General features: G+C 34.6%; 1 long non-coding RNA gene across 2 annotated transcripts in view; it reads right to left on the bottom strand.

Moving 5' to 3' along the window:
* The window catches only part of LOC141516372 (uncharacterized), a 155246-nt gene extending 132063 nt beyond the window's left edge, over positions 1 to 23183 (bottom strand). Inside the window, exons 1-2 of one of the 2 annotated variants that reach the window (XR_012476674.1) lie at positions 23129 to 23183; positions 15265 to 15430 (exon numbers count right to left, since the gene is read on the bottom strand). This is a non-coding gene — a long non-coding RNA (uncharacterized LOC141516372). Of the gene's footprint in view, positions 1 to 15264; positions 15431 to 23034 lie in introns of both variants that reach the window. The other variant, XR_012476673.1, reaches the window with a different exon arrangement.
* Between the last annotated feature and the right edge of the window lie 1273 nt (positions 23184 to 24456).

The following is a 24456-nucleotide window of genomic DNA, read 5'->3' as shown; positions in this document are numbered from 1 at the left end:
ATTGCCAATAAATAGTGACCTTCTTTAGCATATAGCATAGGCTAGCATATTAAAATTAGTGAACTAAGAAGCTTAATATGCTAACTTTAACTTTAAGCTCAAAGTATAATGCATTTGACTCTGAGGCTATGTCTATACAATATCATTTATTCCACTTTGGACATGTAAATTCAGCTAGTTTTAGTATATTACCCAAATTATTTGGGCATTCCACAGCCTGTGCCAATCTACCTTGGTGCTCAGCTGTCCTAATGACTGACATAAAAATTAATCAGCTTCAAAACAGCTGATTATAGGGTCTCAGTGGCACTGGGTGATCTTGTTAGCAGGGGCAATAGTGCTTGGAATTTTTACTAAACTTTCCAGGAACCTTGATAACTTTTGGGGAAGCATATGAAAATAAGCAAGTAGATGTAGCTTTCTGGGAAGTTGAGACATCATGACAAGGACATCATATCTTTTTGGCAACATATGAAAAGCATGAAGTGACCCTAGTGTTTTATGAAGTACTTTGTTCTATCATTTCTGTAGAGAAAGATGAATGAATAAAGAAAAGTTCTGACCCCTCTTTGAATTTACTGGAAACCATAAATCTCTCATTCTTTCCGTATTTGGTCCCAGAATCTATGTAGAAATAAGGAAAGAGCCTAGACCTATGATTTCTTTGGTATAGAGAATTCCCAAGTGAGGAAATTCCCTCTTTTGATGCTGGTTGGTGCCTTCTCTTCAACTTTTTTCTGAGTTTTTCCTCTAATGTTGTGTTAGAAGTTGGCCTAGAATCCAGGCCAATTTCAAAAACTCTGTACTTTTCTTCCTCTCCTGAAATTATAGTTCTCTGACCAATAGCAGCTGGAGTAACCTTCTCCCTTAAAATTCATAGACCCAGATGTTGTGGAGAACATGTGTTGGAGCTTTACACATCCATTCACTCAAAAAACATTTATTTGTGTGTTATATGTTAAGCATTAGAGATTCAAAGATAAAAATAACACAAACTTTTGCATTCTTGTAGTTTACAATCTAATGGAAAGAAAGCATACAGATTAAGTAACTGTGAAATGATATAAAATGAGAAAAGTATAAAGAGAAAGTTGGAGCAAACTAAGAAATTTGAGGAAAGGGAGATAATTTTCACTTGGGATGGAGATGAGTATCATAGAGGACATGGTACCAGATTTGGATTTAATGCAAGAAATGCAGAATCTGCAGGTAGATGACCTGAATCCAAATTTCAGCTTTTCTATTTAATATATGTGTGGCTATAGTCAGAAATCTAACCCTATTTTGACTCAGTTTTCTCATCTGAAAAATGAGGGAATTGGTTTAGGTGACATTTAGAGACTTTTCAGTTCTATATTTAAGATTCTGTGATAATGTAAAGAAAGAAGATTGAAAGACAAAAAAAAAGGATTACATAATTCATTCTAGATAAATTTAGTTATTGAATTGGTTTGAGGAGGTCAAGAATTTGAATGAAGAGAAGTCTAACTTGGCTGCCAGGATACATGAAGGCAGTAGCAGAAGGTAAGCCAAAGTTCATTGGAGCCAGATTGTAGAGAGATTTTTTAACATCGTTTTATTTATTTATAGAAATCAACAATACAGCAAATCAACACCTGTTTTTCAGAAATTAATAATTTCCAAGATGGAAATTCTCTCACTGAAAATATCATAAACTGCTTTGATAACTGGTTCAAGCTGCCTCTAGCAGACTCAAACTCACCTGAAGGAAATCAACCAGAAATAGAACTGAAAACCCTGCCATAGAGGATTGAAGGAACTGCAGATTTAGGGAGAGTATAGTCAGTGTGATCAAGTGTAATGTTATTTTATGCAATAGGAATTAAATTTATTTGGTTATTAGAAGTTATAGGTAGATAAGATATTTGACTCAGTATAAGGAGAAACAACCTAATGTCTGCCAAAGGGTTTTCTCCCTCCAGCTATTCTCATTGGAGATCTTTAATCAGAAGATGAATGGCCATTCAGTAGGTTTGTATAGAAGATTCTGTCAGTTGTTCAGACTGTTTCAGAGTAGTAGATCTGCTCAATAAAAACCAAAAAAACCCTCATATACTGTCTGATGGCTAACCAAAGCAAAGGTGTCTTTATGCCCCCCCCACTTTCCCCCATCCTTTCCCTATTTCCCTTTCCATTTCCTTGTAGATGAATGATGATTATTAAATATCAATTTACTATAATACTCATTTTTTATGAAGGTAAATTGAAGCATAGAAAGGCTAAAGTTTTTTTCAAAGTCACACAAATTAAAGTCTCTGAACTTCTAAACCACTGGAGGGCTATCTAAGGTAAGAATATCATACTGAAATGATGGAAATTTGTCATAATACTATTCTGAGAATTATTCCGAAATAAGACATACAAGGTCATCATTTCATTAAACTGAGTCTATTAGAAATAGGGTCAACATCTTTAAACCTCAAATTATATAAACTGACTTCTAATTCTCAACTCAAACTCCAGATAAAGTGCCTAACACATCTATTTGTGTATGGGGTATGATTTTTGTAATTGTATAAATGTTACTTACATTTTCTAGAATTGGCTTCCTTTTTAGAAATTCAAAAAGAATAATTTTAAGATAAGATGGTTTGTAGTTTATTTCTCATAGTAAGACATTTTTAAAACCTTAAGACATCTATAAGAAGGTAATTTTTAAAGTTATACTCTTTGCATAATTTGAGATAGTTTTCATGTATTTTTTTCCAAGTACCCTTAACATATATTGGTGAAAATATTAACTTCTTTCAATCTGAGTATAACAAAATGTAAAACAGTAAATTGCTCTCTAATAATGCTTCTCTACTTTTCACATGTCAAATGACCCTTTTATGTTACTCAGAGGAAATCTTGTGTTGTCATGCTATAGCTATTAACTTGAAATTTAATTTGTGCTAATAGGCCTTAGGTGGATAAAGAACAAAATTAAGTAACTGATTTCATTTCAGATTCTATAGCTCATAGAAAATTAGAATAAATGTGCTATATTATTTTATGTATACTCTACAAAGTAGAGAACAATGAGTCTTTTCTTTAGGAATAAACCACTTTGAATTATTTCAGTTTTACCACTAATGATTTTCTGTTATTTATCTTAAAATGTATTTCAATTTTAATTAATATCCCCCTTTTTTCCTACAGTGTGATGTTCCAGTGTTGTTAGGTGTGTAAACCTCATTCTTATTTTTTAAAATGTACTTTTGATGTTTTAATTTTATTTATAACACTCAACTCTTATGAAGCAGTACAAAAACATCTGGAATTATAGTTAAGTGACTTGAATTTTAATCCAGGGTCAGATTTTAATTAGCTCTTTGAATGTGAGTGAGTGAATCAGGCTGTTCCTATTCCAAACCATGTTTTCCATATCTGCCACATCACTCTTATTGGCAAATAAATCAAATATATCTTAACTCACATGATAATTGATTTGCAATAGTTATGTTTTAGAAGATATCATTGTAACCTCTGTTCATTTTCTTTCTTCTATCCATATCCCTCTTTTTCTTCACTAATTACTTGCTTGAAAGATCAAAAAACTTTAATTACACACTATATCTTTTTGCTCACTTTTATTACTTCTACTTTTGAACTAATTTTTGTTTTTTCATCTTGCAAGTTGTTGAATTGACTGCACATAATTTTCTGATTCAAGGAAGACTCAATTTAGTAATAATTCTTTATGTTAAAATATAATCATTTTCATTTTTGTGAAGTTGATAGGTGTTCATCATGTTCATTACCTATTGATTATATCTTGAATTGATTTATAATATAATTTTATTTGTAATATAACTTATTTTGTAATATTTATATATTATATAACATAAAGTATGAAGTTACTATCCTAACTTCTCTCATTACTTAACCCAAATATAAATATATATATATATATATATATATATATATATATATGTATGTATATATTCCTCACAAACTTCATTTATATTGTCCTATTTGTATTGTAGTCCCAGAATATCACTGTATATATTACGATCTGAAATTAGTCAGACAATATATAAATCTTATCTATGAGACATATATCTTGGAGAAACACTGCAAAAGAAAAATTAGTTACCTACGGAATTAAAACTTAAGAAGGGGAGTAACCTGGATTGCCTTTTAGAAATTGCAAAAATCTTTAAAAACCCTTAGCTTTCCCAGAAACAGAGGCCCATCTTTTAAAATTTGAATATTCTATCAGTATGGTTATTTGGTTCTGAGTCTCTGTTTTCCAAATAATTGAAATAGAGCTACAAGTGCCACAACAACAAATCCTGTTCATGTTGAGCGTGCTTCACTATGGCAAACATTTAGAAGAACATGGACAGGGAACACATCTTGCCAGATATGAATTATTTTGAGATGCAACATAGGATATCAATCCATTTGTGTATTTAATGGCCTTCAAATTCATCTCTTGCAAGAAAATGACATTTCAATAAATCACTAGAATGATCTTGCTCCAGAGTTCTACAATTTTTTTGGTTGGTTATATTTATAGCTTTCTATATTTCATTTTAAGAATAGAATGAATCAATACATGTGAAAATATTTGGTAAACTTCATAAAAGCATGCAAATCTTGGATTATCACTAGCATCATTTTCATCATCATCATCATTATTTTTCATTCTCATTATTATTTTAAATCCTTTTTTTTCCTAATTTTTTTTTAGGTTTTTGCAAGGCAAATGGGGTTAAGTGGCTTGCCCAAGGCCACACAGCTAGGTAATTATTAAGTGTCTGAGACAGGATTTGAACCCAGGTACTCCTGACTCCAAGGCCGGTGCTTTATCCACTATGCCACCTAGCCGCCCCTTTTCTAATTTTCTTAAAGCATCTAATTTTTGCAAACTGAATTGGAGTTCCAAACTTAGGAGAGAGTTCAATCCTAAAACAACAGAAGTTATGACCTCATATCTCATTTCAAAGCTGAAGTATCCTATATGTCTAGATTTCTTCAAATGTACCATCTCTATAGAATCTGGTCACATTGTCTTTGCAGAATGTATCCAAACATTTATTATAAAGACTTCAAAGTCCATGTTTCAATGCTCAAGTATATGAAGAATGTCCAGCCTAATTAATAATTGGGGACAGTGATATAATTCTTTAGATTGCTCACACTTCACATGGTTTGAAACTAACTGAAAGCTGAGTAATGTGATCAAGAGAAAGTTCTCAGAAAATCAGTATGGATTCTAAAGTAGCCTATTCTGGAATCACCTTGTCCAAAGATATGAAAACAATGAGAAGAAAAATTCATAGAAAAATTGATTTGTACTGTGGAGAGATTAAATCTATGTGGTGCTGTTCAAGCAACTCAGTTTTGTGTCTGAGAGACATTATGAGAGGTGACATTGGGAAACAGTTCTCTTTGGGATGTTGGTCTTTGAAAGTAAGACCTCTGCAAAATAGAATTGGAAGGATTTCACCATCTTCTTCCTCTGCATCTTGGTTTTTGAATCTAAGACAAATATAGCCTCTACCATGCCTAAGGTAAACATTCCCTTAGAAGAGAGCTCCATTACTTGGGAAATCTTCTTAAATTATGAAGCAGAAGACAATGTGTTTTATGATGTAGACAATAGGTGCTACATCTCTATATTCACCAGTTCTTTTTTAGGGATGCTTTAGCCTATATTTTTCATTAGTCTCTATTCCAAGAATATAAATTATTTGACCATTGACCCAGTATTAGATGAGACTGCAGAAACCCCAGAGCATGACCTTGATACTTGCTGAGAAACTTCATCCAAAGAAGAATCTACGTCCTGATCCTGACAAATGACATTATTTTCAAGTACTGTGATGTACTTTAGGAGCAGGGAGACTCAATTTAGTAATAATTCTTTATGTTAAAATTATTTCATTTTGTGATATTTAGGTATGTGGAACTCAAATGAAATGATATGAGAAGACATCCCCAACCTACAACTTGTGGCAATGGGAAGACCACATATGTTATGCTGAACATGTTTTGGGAGTTTTCTCAATCTACTGATCAGCTATGCCAAATTTTTTCCCCTCTCTAAAAACCAAACAAATTGCCATTTATTTTATGGAATGCCTCTTGAATAGAGATGAAGGGGAGACAATAGATTGAATACTAAGGTCAAAAAAGAAACCGAAAATGTAAAAAAAACACATTTATTATAAAGCTATACTTGAACTAATGCAAACTGATGTAAGCAGAAGCAAAAACAGTTTATTCCATATCATCACTATCATAAAAATGAACAATTTTTAAGATTCCTGTAAAGTGATTAAAAATGAAATAAATAGAACCAGGGGGTTTATATAATAAGAACACTGTAAAAACAAAAGTAACTTTGAAAGCTGAATGAACCTATGATCAATAAAATGACTATCTGTGATTCTAGAGGAAGTATCATTTCATGGATTGCTGTTCATCTTTTCACTTGTATAGCCAAAAATGGCAAAAATGAAAGTAATTGAAGTAATGCAAACATTTTCAATGAGGATTGAAAGTGACGATAAAGACCTCTAGTCCTTTGACTCTTTCTTAATTTACTTGGATTAAAATGATGAATTTACTTAAGAATTTATTGTCTCTCCCTCTCATATCCTCCTAAACTGAACAGAAAAAGAAAATCTAATTTTATACTATGTCTTATTACCCCTTTTCCCTTTTCTTCCTTTTCTTCTGTTTCTATACACAATTATTAAACTCTATGCATTTTTGTGTATATATGTAGGTATATTCTACCCTTCTTTTACTAATTCAGTTAAAATGATCAAATGAAATCTACTCTAGTTTTCCTTTATTCTTTGTTTGTGTAGTGTTCTACATATGTATGGTAAGACCCTTATCAATACCCATCTCTTTTATTTCCTTGTATATTCACTTTTGTCCCTTTTCTTTCTTCTGTTAGACCATAAAAACATGACAAAACTACTTCTAGATTCAGTCTTGCTTAATTCTCTATGACAATGACATTGGAGTTCATGGGGAACATTTGTATAATTCCTTATTTAAATGTTTAAACAATAACAACTTCATCTTTAAATAATTCTTTCTGATGTTTCATTTTTATTTATATTTCTCTTGACTTCAACATGAGTGCTTGAAAAAAAGCCTCTATTTCATTAAAGGTTCATTTCCCTCCAGTAAGATTAAATTCAGTTTTGCTGATTAAGTTGTTTTTTGGTGATAAACTTACATCTCTGACCTTTTAAAATGTTATATTCCAAAGCCTCATTCCTCTAGAGCAGCAGCTGCTAAATCTTATATGATCCTGATACTGTCTCATCTACATTTGAATTGTTGTTTGTTTGCTTTTGCTGTATCTTTTCTTTGAATTGGAAGCTCTGGATTTTGGCAATGACATTACTGGAAGTTTTCATGTTGGGGTTTCTTTCAAGAGGTGATGACTGGTTGACTCTTCCTACTTTAATTTTTCCTTTGGCTTTGTTAGATCTGGAGAGTTTTCTTTATTTTTTTTTTATTTTGAATTAGGGTTATTTAGATTTTTCCTCTTTTTTAATCATGGCTTTCAAATATTAAAATTTTAAAATGAATTTATCTTATTTTTAAATAGTATATTTGATTTTTAAAACTCTAGGTTTTGTTTTAGATTAGTTTTTCAAAATGAGATAGCATTATACATTCTTCTATATTTGCAGTATTTTATTTTAAAATTTGAGTCTCTAAATTTTATTTTGTTCATTCCATTTTTTTTAGGTTTTTGCAAGGCAAATGCGGTTAAGTGGCTTGCCCAAGGCTGCACAGCTAGGTAATTATTAAGTGTCTGAGATCGGATTTGAACCCAGGTACTCTTGACTCCAGGGCCGGTGCTTTATCCACTGTGCCACCTAGCCGCGCCCCCCCATTCCATTTTTTAATATCTGTTATTCGGGTTTTATCCTTCTTGTGCTAGCCTGATTCTTCTTTCCAAGGTTTCCTTAAAGATTTTTTTCTTTTCTATTCTATCATCTAGTGAACTTATTTCATTGATATTATTATAACACTTCTTTCTACCGTTTTTATCTTTTTATTTCTCTTATAATTCTATCTAGGTGATCTTTTTGGACAATCTAGGGTTTATTTTTCTTCTCCTGAAACTTTATTTTTAAATATTTGGAGTTAGTTTCCTCTAGAGGCAGCTATATGGTGCAGTAGATAGAACTCTGGGCTTCATGTTAGAAATCTGACCTCATATACTTACTATTTGACTCTGGTCAGATTATTGCCAAATGGAAATAACATCTGTGTCTCAGGATTCTTGTTAGGATTGAATGAGATAATTGTAAAGTACTTTTTTTAAAGCACAGTTCCTAGACCATGGTAGGTTCCATTTTGTAAATGGAATACAGGGAGTTGACATCTTATCATTCCAGTCACTTGATTGCATTTTGCTGGATATACAACAGGTGCTATTTTTTTCTAAACTACAGTAATTTTGATCAGCTTCCACCATGTCATTTATTTAAGTACCTACTATGTGCTAAGAGCTGAGTAGAAAGACAAAAAACTGCTTGCAGTTTATCCCATAAAATATTTAAAAAATCAGTCTTAAAAAAAAGACTATGTTTAAATCATGTGGAAATAAAATAGATGCAGAATTAATGAGAAAGAAATCTAGTGGGAATGCATTAAGATAAAGAAAATTTGGGGAAAAAGCTTCTTTCCAAAGGTAGGACTTTTAACCGAGACTTAGAGGAAGACAGGGCAGTTTTGTATAATCTCCCTTACTCATCTGTAATTTCTGGGGATGATGCCTTGTTCTTGAATTACTATCCAAAATCTCTGTTTCTTAAATAATTCTGTGTGACACTATTAGCTTGTGGCACACAATAAAAAGAGGATTCTTTTTCAGATATGATCTGAAGTCCCTTCTAATTTCAAGGTTCTATTATTGCATATTGTATTGTTTTTGTAATTCTCTGATCATTGATTTAAAGTATTTCAAATGATTGCTAAGAATTACTATTTTGTAACTTTAAAAATTTCTAGTTATTCTTTTTATCCTTATGGAATTATTATAAATTTTAGTCAATCCACTGTAGATTCTAGGAGTCAGAGTTTTATGATATATATTTACACCAAACTTTTGTTTTCCTCAATCTTCTTATTTTCTAAAGTGTCAGCTGGTATCTAAAAACAACACATACTCACACACACATACACACACACAAACACACAAACACACAGGATTCTGAGTATCTTTCTCATGCTCATTTTCACGTACTCCCTTCTACCCTTGCCTCTACTGTTGCCATGTCAACAAATCTTGTTTTCTTCCTTACACCCCTACACTTCTCCAAACTTAACCCTCAGATTCCTTCCTTTCCTCTGCAATACTTTTATCTACTCTTGTTTCTCATGTTTAGACTTTTAGTTCTTCTGGTTAAGGTTTGCTTTAACCTCGCTATAACTATAAATGGTGGGGCACACATTGTAATTTCCTACAGGCCTTATAAATCTCTTAAGGATAACTTGAGGTCTTGCCCAAAGTGACATTTCCTAGGTAACCAGAGATTATTTTGGCCTGTGGGTGATGTGGGTGGAAGCCCTATGTAGCTGAAACTCAGCTATTGAGTTTGGGGATATAAATAGGTGATTATGGGACATCCCTTCAATTCAGTGAATAGTTATTAAACACTTAGTATATATTCAGTAGCTCACTGTGTTATAAATTTCCTTTCTAAAGAGACACTGAAGTAGTTGAGTATCCACTTTGTCTTTTTCCTCTCTTCCTTTCTCCAATTTTCCTATGTGTCATTGTTCAAGGTATCATTTTTTTTCATTGATTTATTTTCTGCAGCTACACTTAACATCTGGAAAGAAAACATTATCTGCATGGTCTGTCATGAGACATGTTTATCTTTTTGAAAATATAATTAAGAAGTTGGGGGTGTGGCAATGTGGGTGGTACACAGTGACTAGACATCTGGGTGTTTTGCTTATAATCAGCTTAGAGGAAGGAAGATATTCTATAGATGCAATTGAGTTGACACTATATGGAAGAAAAATCCTAGTTTTACTTTAATGAGATTTTATCAGCAATGTGTACATTTAGTGGTCACACAGGTAGATTCTCTCACTCTCTAGGTCTCTCTGAAGAAATCTGGAATTGTTAAGCAAAACAAAATTGCAGTAGTTCAAAAGAAAAGGTGAACAGCTTTAGTTAGAGACAGATGCACTCCCAATGTTCAAGGGACTATTTGGGTCCAACCCATAGTAAAAAGCCTTCCAACCTTGTTTTGATCTGAGTAACTAGAATTAACCACATTATACCTTGACCCCAAGATATTGAAAACATTTTGATCTTCTTGGAGTATGAAAAACAATGACACCAACCAACCAACCAACCAACCAACCAACCAACCAACCAACTAAACAACTAGTCAGTGGGCAGATTCTATTCTTAATGGTCACTACTTTTACTGTAGTGGTGCTACAGTGTGTAGGATGCTCTGGAGCATTAAAAACTCCAATTTTAAACAACTAAAAACTACTTTAATGCTCATGTTCAATATATTGTGCTACCTCTTCTTCCTACTCTTCCTCTTTTCTTCTCTTATCATCACCTTTTTTCTACAACGTTAGATCTTTTTGTCAGGGAAAGCTGAAACCAAACCAAAGAAGATTAAAAAAAAAGTACTCTGATGTCATGAGTTATTTGTACTAATTATGTCTCATGCTTCTTGTCTCCCAGATCAGTGTAAGGAAACACTTTGCAAACAATTCCATAATGGACATCTTCAATTTGTGTAATAAGCAAATAAAAATTGCATAATGCTGTTATTCCCATTTCACAAATGAAGCAAGGCTGATGACTTATCTGAACTAATACAAATAATACTTAGGTACTCTTCAAAGTCTCATTAAATTGACTCTTGGTCTTGAGAGATTGATGATTAATGGGGAATTATTCAAAAGGTCCAGACCCTATAGTCAGGTGTTTACTTTTGGAACTGAAGCTTACTAATAGAAGTGTGTCAATTGACTTAGGATTTCTCCTGGATATCACATTAGTCTTTTCAGTCATGTCCAACTCTTTGTCAAAGTTATAGTTTTTATGTTGGAAATTTTAGTGAATGTTTAAAAGGAGATAAGGTTAGTATTGAGCCAAAATTAGGTTGAATTTTTCCATAGCTTTGGCTCAGGGCACTATTTGAAAGGTCCAAGAAGGCTACTATCTGAGAGCTTCATTTTTCCCATTAGTAGTATTCTCTGCCTCTGCCTTAAGTTCTATCCCCATTTCCCCATCCCAACTTCCCTCACCCACATATCCAATATGCTACCATCTCTGCTTGCCTGAATGGCCACAAAGTTTTCCCTTGTCACCATCATTCTCTTCTCCCAAGACATGTCAGTCAAATGTTCATAGCAGAAAATTGAATCCTGAAGGACAGAGATGACTACCTCTATGCCTTCCCTTATTCCAATCCTCCACCTCTCCCAGTGCTTCTTTATGGAGATTTAGGGTATGTGGGCTCATTCTATGCAGTAAAGAGAATCCCGATGGGAAATGGCCTATCCCTTGGCCTATCCCTTCTTCATTTTGCTTGCCTGAGATTGACTTCTACAAAAGCAACCTGGGCAAAATTAAGGCAGTTACATGACCTCAACTCAGAAAGACCTGAGTTCCAATTCAACCTCATACACTTACTGCTTTTGTGTCCCTGGGCAAGTCACTTAACTTCCTTTGGCTCAGTTTCCTCATCTGCAAAATGGGGATACTAATAATTAAAGCACTCTACCTCACAGAGTTGTGAGAATAATATTAGATAATAGTCAGTCACAAACACTACATATATTTTATTACTGTTATTAATATTATTAAGTTGTGATCTGAAAGCTTTCTAGTCTGGTAAATTCTTTTACTAAATGAATGGTCAGGTGTTTTTTTTTTTTTTTAATTTTACCCTGGGATATATTTTGTGGCTTGTGCCCCATGTAAAAATCTCTCAACATGTATGCACACCATCTTATTCGTACACACAATTAAATCTTTTTTTTAGGTTTTTGCAAGGCAAATGGGGTTAAGTAGCTTGCCCAAGGCCACACAGCTAGGTAATTATTAAGTGTCTGAGACCAGATTTGAACCCAGGTACTCCTGACTCCAGGGCTGGTGCTTTATCCACTGCACCACCTAGCCACCCCACACACAATTAAATCTTAATTATGCCTTGGTTTTTGGAATTTGATTCAATTCAGCATTCACTTTTAAACATCCACTATGACAAATACTGTACTAGACTATGATGTTAAAAGAACAACAACCAAAATTCCAAAATGAATTAGTTCTTGCTCTTTGGGGAGCTCACATGCAAAATACACATTGAGTGGAATAATCTCTATAGGAAGTTTGTAAATCTACACATTGTACCTTTTCACTCTTCCAACTCTGACTAAGCAAGACAGTGAGCAGAGTAGTTTGAGGTCTCCAATGTCAATTAAGAATTCCCTTCCTTTCACCCAGAAGATGCCACTTCCAAAACTGCCAAATTCCTTTCCCTTTTCTAATTTCATAATACTTATTTTCCTCCCTGTTCCTGTGACACTTTAGGGGTTGGGAAGGGAAGATCGAGGACTTTTCTTTAACTTTTTCTTGACTTGCCAGTCATTGTCAGGAGGTTCTTCAGTTTGTATAGGTTTCTTATCTTCACTTTTCCTTATTTTAAAGATAGGATGAGCAAACTTACAGATTGTCTGAGATTGTTTTGACTTCAAGAAAAAGACATAAATAAAAGGATGCTATTAACAAGGCTCTGCAAAAGGGTTATCTTCTAATAGACCCTTTCTTCCAGTTTTTGGTTCAGAGAACAAGTACTGTCTTTGAAAGTCAACCTTTTGGGGGATAGGGCAGGGAGGGGCTGGGGAAGAGCAGTGATTTCACATTGGAAAGTATAAGGTATATGTTAACTCTCTTCATGTACATGTGGAGTGTAACTACCCCAAATCCTGAGTGCATGAAAGTTGAATCTCAATAATTCTGTATTAATTAAGACTGAATATCTCACTGCTGTTCATGATTTTCTTTGAAACAGGCCTAATTTCTTTGGGACTCTAAGACCAGGGGTCAGACTTATTTGGCATAGCTGCTTTAATGACTAGCTTGGCAGATGAGTTCTTTTCATTAATGACTATTTAGAGACAAAGAGGAGCCAGCAGGGCACAGAAGATGAAGTTAAGATGAGAAGAAATACTGATTACTGATAGATGAACAAGCTGACATCTGTTACCTTTGGATTCCTACACAGAAAAGGTTATGAAAAAGAAGGAAAAAACATTCTCAACCAAGACAGGAAAGCCTTGAAAAGTATCTGTGGGCCACATTACATGGAAATCTAATGAAGAGTAGCTAACGTTTTTGAGAAATTGGTTTGCTGGTTCCTGGATCTTTAAGTTAGAGGCAAACTCTAGTCTAATGACTAAGAATGGATAGGCATATTGTACTATGAATAGTCCTCAAAATCAGTTAGATACAATGCAAACTGCCTGAGGATGCTATTCTGACTCTCCCTGTTAAAATCACTGAATGCTCAATATTTCTTCATTTTAATTTTATTGCTTGACACCAGATTTGGGTTTCTTTTTTTCTGCTTCCTCCACTCCCTAACCTCCCAATCTAGGTATTTTTCTAGTTAAATCTGCCTAAGAACAAAAATCAAACATTTCAGATTTATTTGGAAAGATGTAGAAACATTATGTACTAGACTTATAAATTAATCTTAAGTGCTTTCCTTGAATAATTCTGTATGGTGGAGTTCTAAGGTTGTCTTTCTAAAGGTGTATTTCTTGATGCTGGAAAATATATTAGAATAGAAGGAGTACTACTTGATTCCAAGTCAGGAAAAATGGGTTCAAGTTCCAGCCACCTGTGTGAGACATGCAAGTTAAATCATTGAACCTTCCTGGACTTTAGTTTATTTATTTGTTAATATAATTGTAGACCGCAGATAGAGACTTGAAGGAGATCTCAGAAATCAATTTTCCCTACAATTGTGACAAATGCCTAGATCTTTAAAGTCTAAATTCAAGACTGCTTTTTGGACTTGTGAGCTCCAAAGCTCCCTTTGCTATAAAAAGGTTCTGTGATTTTTATGACCTCCATCTCTGTGTGTAATGGCATCAGCATGAACTTTATTTCATAGATGTTTACAAATTAAAAAAAAATACTCAAGTTGCAAGTCTCACCAGAAAAGTAACTATTAATTGGATAAGAATTATGCAGTTAGGTGTGACAGGATGGAAGGGGTTTCCTGGGTTAATATTTCGGCCGAAATGCAGCCTCTTCCTTCTAATCCCACCGGAGTGTTATCTTATGATTACCAAACACCCCACTTAGATATGCCTTATTAGTTTCTTTTTTGGATATCTTCATTCTTAGGAAAACATACATCTGTATGCTAGAATATGATGATGTTGGCAGTTTAAAATACCGAGCAGATGTTTCAGTAATACACATAAATTAATCTACCCCTTTATATTAATCTGTGGACCAATCAGAATAGTCCTTTAATCCAGGGAGTGTTATAATGCAATTTAAATCACCCTCATCCAGGTGCCTTTCACTTTTTAATGGAAAAGTAACAAGAAAAATTTAATCTTAAGATTATTAAGTATTTATGCCAGGGGCTGGGAGGTATCACCTAGCAACTACAGGCCTACAGAGTAAATCTAATAAATAGCAGCTCATCCTTTCTGTCAGTGGAGATCAAATAATCAAGACAAGACAAGCACAAGTGCTGATGACATTGATGGGATTGAATGATAAGGTACAAGAACACTTAAAGAAGACAAAGGGTAGGTTGAGATAATGGAATATGGCTCATAAAATTACTAGGAAGATGCAAAGCATGATGAAACCAAATCTAAATGTAGTGAAATGCTTTTAATAAGAGGGGAGGGGAAGAGAGACTAGAGGGGACTGAAGAAAACTGGAGAAAACTGGAGAATGAAGATAAGGGACTGAATGTAGACAAGTTATGGAAGCTGAAAAAACCTTAAATAAGATGCTGTCAAGGCATCGTTCTTGGTGAGGTTTATAAAAAGAAGGGTAGAGAGATTAAAATTTTATCAGATAACTGAAGGGATTGTGGCATTTATAAGTTTTTAACCCAGGAATCTACTTTGCAGAGGCCTGTACAAGGTTGCTGACATTATATATTGGGTGAAGGTGAGGGGTTAGGAGCAGTGAGGCAAAGATAGTTCAAAAGTTCTATTTGTAAAGATTGATTGATTAACCAATACACATTTATTACATACCTTCTACTCTGCATCAGGTATTGTACTGGATGCTGAAGGAATAGGTAGATCAGGAAAAAAGTATTTAGTTCTCTGTTCTTCTTGAGCTGCCTTTTGAGTCCTTGTCAGAAAAGGCAGTCATTAAAGTCCATCTAGGCAGAATGCACGAAATGAAAATCTATCCTTCCTGGAAAAGAGAAAAATTCAGGTAAAAAATAAGAGGGTACCTTGAAGAATTAGGGAAGCCAGACTAAGGCTGCTGTTATCTATTTTATTTTGGAAATTAATAAGTCTATGTATCTTTGGGATGTGGTTGGTGAACACATTATAAAGAGGTTCATTTCCAGGTTGTTGTTTATTCCTTCATAATAAAGAGGACCAATGACATTATGAGGGTGATATTTTGATTTGCAAGTGAATTGTACTTAAGTGAGGCAGAGCTGTGCAAAATTGTCAGCTTCACTCTCTGCTCCAGTTATTGCAGTCCGGTGACAAGGCTCAAGTCCAGGTGACTGGTGATGGGCCCAGGATGCAAAGCTGACCTTGGCCTTTCTAAATTAAGACTCCTTTTCTGTGCTCAGAAGACTGGGGAAAGTGGCAGGGATAGGGAGGGGCAGAGTATGTCATGTAGTGTATTTTTGTGCTTTTTAACCATGTAGGCAGAAGAATGTGGCAAGGGATTCCGAAGGGTATATAGTTGGAAATGACTTCAATTCAAAGGAGGTGACTTTACTTAGAGGGAATCTATGTGATTTTTTTTTCATTTCTTTAAATATAGAAACTGAGGCCTAGAGAAATTAGGTTATTTGACCAAGGTTATTCAAGGTTGTAGGCAACAGAGGCAAAACTAGAACCAAGTTCCTCTGAAACTAAATCCAACCCTTTTTTTCACAATACTATACTAAGTTAGCAAGGTGAATAATAGGTACAGACTCTAGAGTTCTTTGAATAGCAGGATAAGGTATTTAGTATTTACTTTTTCACTGGCTAGGGGAATGTCTTTCTGAAGGGCATTGAGTGCTATAACATTAGAAAAATATATATCATATTTCAATTAATAATCATGCTTTAAAATGGAAGGAAAGATATAGAAAATGCGTGAAAGGCACTCAAGAGCCTAATTTTAGAGAAAAGGGCTATATTCAAGCTAGCAAAAAGGGGAAATAGTAATAAAAATAATAATAGTGACAAGAATAATAATAACAGTTGCATAGTGCCACCAGATATTGTACTAAGGGTTTTACAATTATTTTATTTCAACTACAGAATAATTCTAAGAGGTAGGCACCACTATCATCTGAGTTTTATAGATGAAAAAAATGAGGCAAATAGAAATGAAAAACACTTTCCCCAGGGCCCCACAGCTAGGCAGTATCTGGGGTCAAATTTGAACCCTAGTCTTTTTTAACATTCAGTGCCAGGGATTTTTCTACTGTATCTCCTAGCAATTGATATTCACCTTTTCTTTTTGAAGACAGACAATTTTAATCCACTTCTTTTTCTGTTTGTGAGGCTAATGTTTAATATAAAGGGCAAGATATGGTAAAAATAAATGTTTATTTGACCTCTGGTAGCACTGTAATATAGTGGATAAAGCATTTGAGGTCAGGAAGATAGATTTGATGTCAGGAAGATATAAGTTTCACACTAGCAGCTTAGTAGCTGTGAGATACTGGACAAGTCATTTCATCTCTGATACAATTACCTCATCAATGAGAAGTATTTTTCCCATATTTCTTCTTTATGGACAACCTGATTGTACATTCAATTTTTGAAAATTTATATATTTTATTTGTTTTTTCGACTACATGCAATGGTAGTTTTTATCAGTCATATTTTTGAAAGGCTTTGAATTTTACAGTTTTTCCCTCCCTCCCTCCTCTGACAGAAAGCAATCTAATACACGCTTTACATTTATAACTATGCCAAACATAGATCCCTATTGATCATGCTGTAAAAGAAAAACAAAATTCAAATGGAAGAAAAAACAAATTAGAGAAAAAAATGACAATGCATAAGACAACTTTTAAAAATTGAAGATACCATGTTTTGACTTCATTTAAGCACCACTGTTGCTTTGAATATGGAAGCTATTTTGTATCACAAGTCTTTTAGAATGTCTTTAATTGCTGTACTGCTGAAATCAACAAGTCCTTTAGAGTTGACCATCACCCATGTTCCTATTGTTTATAATCTTCTGGATCTGCCCATTTCACTCAACATTAACTTTTTTTTTTAAGGTTTTTGCAAGGCAATGGGGTTAATTGGCTTGTCCAAGGCCACACAGCTAGGCAATCATTAAGTGTCTGAGACTGGATTTGAACTCAGGTACTCCTGACTCTAGGGCTGGTGCTCTATCCACTGTGCCACCTAGCTGCTCCCTCAACATCAATTCTTGCAAGTATTTCCAGGCTTGTCTGAAGTCCTATCCCTCATGATTTCATCACATTCATATTCCACAATTTATTCAGGTGTTCCCCAATTGATAAGCATCCCTTTAAATTACAATTCTTTGACTCTACAAACAGAGCTGCTGACAATATTTTTGTATATGTGGAATTTTCCCCCATATTCTTGATCTTTATTAGGATACAGACCTAATAGTAGTATTGCTGGATCAAAGGGTATGCACAGTTTTATTACCCCTTGGGCATAATTCTAAATTGACCTCCAGAAAGCTTGGATCAGTTCATAACTCCATCAACTATGCATTGGTGTCCCAGTTTTCTCACATCCCCTTCAACATTGATTATTTTCCTTTAAAGTCATTTTAGTCAATCTGATAGTTGTTTTAATTTGCCTTTCTCTAATCTATAATGATATAGAACATTTTTATTTGACTATAGTTTTGATTTATACTTCTGAAAATGCCTTTTTCATTGATGAATGATTTTCTCAAAGATTTGACTCAGTTCTATATATATTTTAGAACTGAAACCTTTGTCAGAAACACTAGCTGTAAAAAAATTGCTTCCCAACATACCGAATTTCTTTTAATCTTGGTTGCAAATGTTGTTTAATGTAATCAAAGTTACATTAAACAACATTAGATTTAAGGAAAGGGTAACAACTTAGGAACAAAGAAGAGAGTCTTTTATGTTTTCTCTCTTCTTTGTTCCTAAGTTGTTACCCTTTCCTTAAATCTAATAGGTAAACTATTAATTATTCTGCTAATTGACTTATAATATAATCATTTATGTCAACATCCTGTACCTATTTCAATTTTATTTTGTTATAGGATATGAGATCTATACATAATTTCTGCTATACTTACTTCCAATTTCTCCAGCAGTTTTTATCAAAGAATAGTTTTTTATCCCAGAAGCTGTAATCTTTGGGTTTATCAAATAGAAAATTTCTATAGTCATTTATTTCTGGTTTTTTTGCACCTAATCTATTCCGCTTATCCACCACTCTATTTCTTGGCCAGTATCACACAATTTTGATGACTGATAGTTTATAATACAGATCTGGTATGGCTAGGATATTTTCCTTTGCATTTTTTAAAATTCTCTTAATATTCTTGACTTTTTGTTCCTCCATATGAATTTAATTACTATTTTTTCCTAGCTTGATCAAGTAATTTTTTGGAAGTTTGATGGGTATGACACTGAATAAGTAATTTAATTTAGTTAGAATTGTCATTTTTATTATATTAGCTTGGCCTAACCAAGAGTAATTGACAAATCCTGTTTGATCATAGTTTATTATACTAGTGATAATTTGCTATAATCACTTTGCTAATATTTAAAATTTTTGCATCTGCATTCTTCAGGGAAATTGATCTCTAATTTTCTCTTTATTTTGGCTCTACCTGGTATAGGTATTAGCATCATATTGATGTCATGGAAAGAATTTGGCAGAATTCCATCTTCACCTATTTTTAAAAATGGCTCATATTGAATGGGAACTAATTGTCCCTTGAGTGTTGGTAGAATTCACTTGTGAATCCTACCTGGAGATTTTTTCTGATGGAGTTCATTGATGACATTCAAATTCTTTTTCTGAGTTGGAGTTATTTAAGGATTTAATTTCTTCTTTCAGTCTTTGCAGTTTATATTTTTATAAACATTCATTCATTTCACTTAGATTATCAAATATATTGGCATACAGGTGGGCAAAATAGCTCTGAATGTTTACTTTAATTTCCTCATTATTTAGTAAAGTCCCTTTTTTTCATTTCTGATACCAATAATTTAGTTTTCTTCCTTCTTTTTTAAATAAAATTAACCAAAATTTTATCTATTTAATTGGTTTCTTCATAAAACCCACCCTTGGTTTTATTTATTAGATCAATAGTTTCTTTTTATTTTAATTTCATTAATTTCTCCTTTGATTTTCAGAATTTCTAATTTGATATTTAAATGAGGATTTTTAGTTACTTCTTTCTGTAGCTTTTTAAATTGTAAGCTCAATTGATCTCTTTCTCTATTTTACTCATGTGAAATTCAATAAAATTTCCCCTGATAGGTGCTTTGGCTGTATTCCATAAGCATTCCATTTGTACAGTTATGTACAAATAAACTTTATGCAGGATTAAGTACTGCTTCACTGAGGCAAGGCACAAGTATTCAGATACACTGAAGAAGTCTTCTAGAAGATGGATCATCAGCTGAGAGTTGAAGAGAGCTAGAGGAGCTAGGAGGCCACCATAAGGAAGGAGAGAGTTTCAGACACAGGGGAGAATCAGGTAAAATACATGAAGTCAGGATAAGTAGTTTTGTGTGTAAGTAAGCCAATATTACTGCATTGTCCAACCAAAATCCCTATCCCACCAGTAGGGCAGCTAGATTGCACAGTGGATTCAGGACAGGAGTTGAATTCAGCTTCAGACATTTACTAACTATGTGACCTTGGGCAAGCCACTCAACCCCAATTGCCTTGTATCTAGAGTCATCTCCAGTCATCCTGATTCCTATCTGGCCACTGGACCCAGATGGCTCTGGTGGAGAAAATGAGGTTGGTGATTTAGCACAGCAACTCCTCATTCAAATTCAATTCATGTGCTTGTCATGGCATCACCTTCCTGATGTCATGGTCTCCTTTGAGACCGAAGGACAACCTTTATTACTATCATATCAGTACTTTATCCTATCCCTTCCCCTACTCACAAAACACCCACAGGCTCTGCAATATTGTATGAACCAAAGCAACTTTAGTTAGGTGGAATGATCCAGTTCATTCTCATAATATACCTATTCAATATGGAAGGGGGTAGGTTTGAAAAAAAAGGAAATAATTTTCTAGGAAAAAAAAATCTGCTCTTGGTAGACCTGGATCCTAAGTCTCTTACTTCCCATAAACTCAAAAAAATTTAAACAAATATAGTAAAGAGCAACTCAACAGTAAAGAAGTCAATAAACCTCTGTTAGTTAATTTCTCTTCACCTCTGAAACATGGGGAGAAAAAGAATGTCTTTTTTGGTATCTTGGGGTTAAAGGAAAAAAAATAAGCTCTTATATTTGACAAAAAAATACTAGATAATAGTCAAAATAAATCACTGTCAAGTTCATATAAACCAAGGGCCTTTGCAATTAAAATCTGGTAGTCTTAATTTTAGTCAAACTTTTGCCTTATCACCCAAGAAAAGCAATTCACAATATAACCTGACCTAATGGATCCAAAGTAGATAAGGTATGACCCTAATGAAAAAACAACATCATCTAAGCATTTTAATACAAATCCTACCAAAACCTGGGATAGGAGCAGCTTGTTGGTTTTGAAGTGTCTTGGTCCTTGACTTGTATCAACATGCCAAATTTCCACACCTTTTATTTTCCCTTCAAAGAATAAAAGGGGAATTTAAATCACTTCAGAGCTGACTGTTGTCTGACCAGCAAGGTTAGGAGAACTCCCTTAATAGTACCTTTCTCTCTGCAGTATTTCTGAGAAATAAGGGCTGGCATTTGAATATGGTTTCTCCACTGCCATGATACCAACCTGTATAAAAAAGTGTAGAAACCTGTTTCTAAACCTTTGCATCTAAGGAAGGGCATAAGCAAGAAAGAGGAAAGGTACTATTTTTATACAACTAAAGGGCTACATTTTCTCCATCTTTTCTCAGGAATTGGGGTTCTTTTACTACTTGCTGAACAGACTATTATCCAGTTAGCATTTTATTCTATTTCCTGACTTTTCTTCCTTTCCAATTCTGTATTCCACTATTGGGCCCTTTCTCTCCAAATCTCTTTTACCTCCCTTCTTCCCTTTTTGTTCCATTTCTCCTAATCTTTTCCCTTGCAAGATGACTTTCTTTCCATCTTATTCTACCCAAGTCGCCCTTACTACTCTTATCAAGGAGAGTGATCACTATCCTATTTTTTTAAAGACAAATCTGTATTAGTTTATTTTGTTTACATATAAACATAAATTCATATAAACACATAACCTTCTCTTGTCTCTTAAGAGCAAAATGGGGAAGGGGAGGGGGGGTTGGAAGAGGAGGGGCAATTAAAAACTAGCCAACCAAATTGTTTTTAAACTGCCATTTTATGCAATGTTCCACACCCATGATCCCTCAGTTCAGCAAAGAAGGCAAGGAGGTACTTTTTCATCTCTTCTTTCAAGCCAAGCTTGATTCATTATTATATCATGCCATTCAATTCCTATCTTTTGTTTTTGTTGACTTGTGTATGTTTTCTTCACTTTGCATCAGTTCTTTAAGTCTTCCCGTGGTTCTCTCTAAATTCACATAAATCAATCCATGCTTCTTTTTCACATTCATTTTTTTACAGCTGTAATCTTTCATTACATTCACTTATGACAACTATTTTAGCTATTCCCCAACAAATGGGCAGCTACTCAGTTTCCAGGTCTTTGCTATTATGTATAATAAAAAGCACTGCCAAAAAGCATTTTGAAATAGCTGGGCTCTTTCTTTTTAATCATTGAACTCCTTGGCATCAAAATAATTACTGGGATTTAGAGAACAGAATGTTTCAAAAGTTTACATTGTGGGGTGGCTGGGTGGCGCAGTAGATAGACCACCGACCCTGGAGTCAGGAGTACCTTAGTTCAAATCCAACCTCAGACACTTAATAATTATCTAGATGGCCTTGGGCAAGACACTTAACCCCATTGCCTTGCAAAAACCTAATATATGTCTATGTCTATGTCTATGTCTATGTCTATGTCTATGTCTATGTCTATGTCTATGTCGTCTATGTCTATGTCTATGTCTATATATCTATGACTATGTCTAGTCTATATGTCTATATGTCTATGTCTGTCTATCTATCTATCTATCTATCTATCTATCTATCTATCTATCTATCTGTATGGAGTGGAGGCGCAGCTAGGTGGCACAGTGGATAGAACACCGGCCCTGGAGTCAGGAGGAACTGAGTTCAAATGTAGCTTCAGACACTTAATGATTACCTACCTGTGTGGCCTTGGGCAAACAAACCACTTAACCCCTTTGCCTTGCAAAAACCTAAAAAAAAAAAAAGTTTATGTTGCCAGTTAATGGTGCTTAAGGGTGTAATTTCTGGGTCAAAAAGTATGGGCATTCCAGTCACTTTATTAGCATAATTCCCAATTACCTTCCAGAATGGTCGAAACCAACTCAACTTCCAGCAACAGCTCGTTGCAGGTCCTCAATGGCTTCAAGACTGAGAATTTGAAAGCCCAGTGCTGAGGAGTCTACCACCCTTGAAACACATTCCCTGGAAATGCCACCTCTGCAGACTTCACTCAGGGAAGTTCCCCCCATGGCTATAGGTTGGCAACACCTCGTTCATTCACTCAGTCCCCCCTTCTTTCCTCTCCCTGGCCCTACTCCCCTCTTCTCACCCCAAAGCTCCTCATCTCCGCCCTCTGGACCCCCCATGATTGTCTCTTCTTCCTCCAAAAGCCCCGCCCCGTCCTGATCTCTCAGCAACCAGACCTGCAGCCTCTGAACAACTCCAAGACTCACAGGAGACCAGATCAGGAAGTGCCGCCGGAAGTTAACTAAAGTAACTCCGCCCTGGGCACACGGTGGTTTCCGGCCTGGCCACTACCACCCAACTTCCGCTCTGGCGAAGCCACACTTCCGGAGCTGCCTCTTCTTCCCTTCTTCCCAGCAGTCATCATGCTCCCCCTCCTCCCTGCCCTCTGCCCCTCAGGCCACCTTCTCACCCCCAGGACGCTCTTCTCACCCATAGGTGTAGCAACCAAAGCTGCCCACCTATTACTATGTTTTGTTGTTTGAACTTCATTCTTTGAAATTTGGTTATTTTTGGTCTAATTTAAGTCAATTAATTTTAGGTCTATCTCTCCATGGTCCTTTATTGCATGTGATCTCTATTACATCATTATCTGATGCATTTACAAAGATATCATTATTGCATTTAATATTTCTGCCTTTCTGCTTTTGATTGTGTGACTGTTATTCCATAATATATGAATAATTTTTGGGTAGTTGCCAGTTATGGCAGAAAAAAGTTATATTCCTTTCTATCTCAATTTAGTTTTTCTAATGGTCTTTCATATGTAACATTTCTAAAATTTCTGTTCACTTCCTTAACTTCCTTCTTGTTTATTTTATGTTTAGATTTAGCTAACTCTGAGAGAGGAAGGTTGAGGTCGAAATCCAATAGGTTTTTTTTAAATTAAATTAAATTTATTTATTTTCATCTGTATGCAGATATATGCTTTTAAGCTATAAAATTTCTTTCCACTCTCCCTTCCCACCCCTTTCTCCTCAGAAGTGAAAATAGTCAGGTTAGCATTTTACATACATATTTTTGATAAACATATTTAGAGATTAGTTATTTTTAGTATGAGAAATTAGGATTAAGGGAAAGAGTTTTTATAAAGTGTTCATCAGATTCTGGAGGGTTCTTTTCTATAAATTTTTTTAGTTTGTTTTTTTTTTGTTTGTTTTTTGCAAAGCAATGGGGTTAAGTGGCTTGCCCAAGGCCACACAACTAGGTAATTATTAAGTGTCTGAGGTCTGATTTGAACTCAGGTACTCCTGACTCCAGGGCCGGTGCTCTATCCACTGCACCACCTAGCTGCCCCAGGTTCTTTTTAATTTTTTCTTTTGTTTTGCTTTTCTTCTGATTGGGGACAAAATTATCCATAGCTGGTCTAATACAGTTGTCCTAGCTCCCTGAACTTCTGAGAGTAGCTGCTTCCATGAAGGTTATTCATCTCACAATGTTGTCATTAAAGCATACATTGTTCTCTTGTTTCTATGCCTTTCACTGAGCATCAGATCCCTTAAGTCAT

This window comes from Macrotis lagotis, chromosome 3 (assembly GCF_037893015.1).
Source record: "Macrotis lagotis isolate mMagLag1 chromosome 3, bilby.v1.9.chrom.fasta, whole genome shotgun sequence".
In the NCBI taxonomy this organism is placed as follows: domain Eukaryota; kingdom Metazoa; phylum Chordata; class Mammalia; order Peramelemorphia; family Peramelidae; genus Macrotis; species Macrotis lagotis.
Note: the sequence above shows the minus strand (reverse complement) of the source record. Positions and strands in the feature narration are given on the sequence as shown.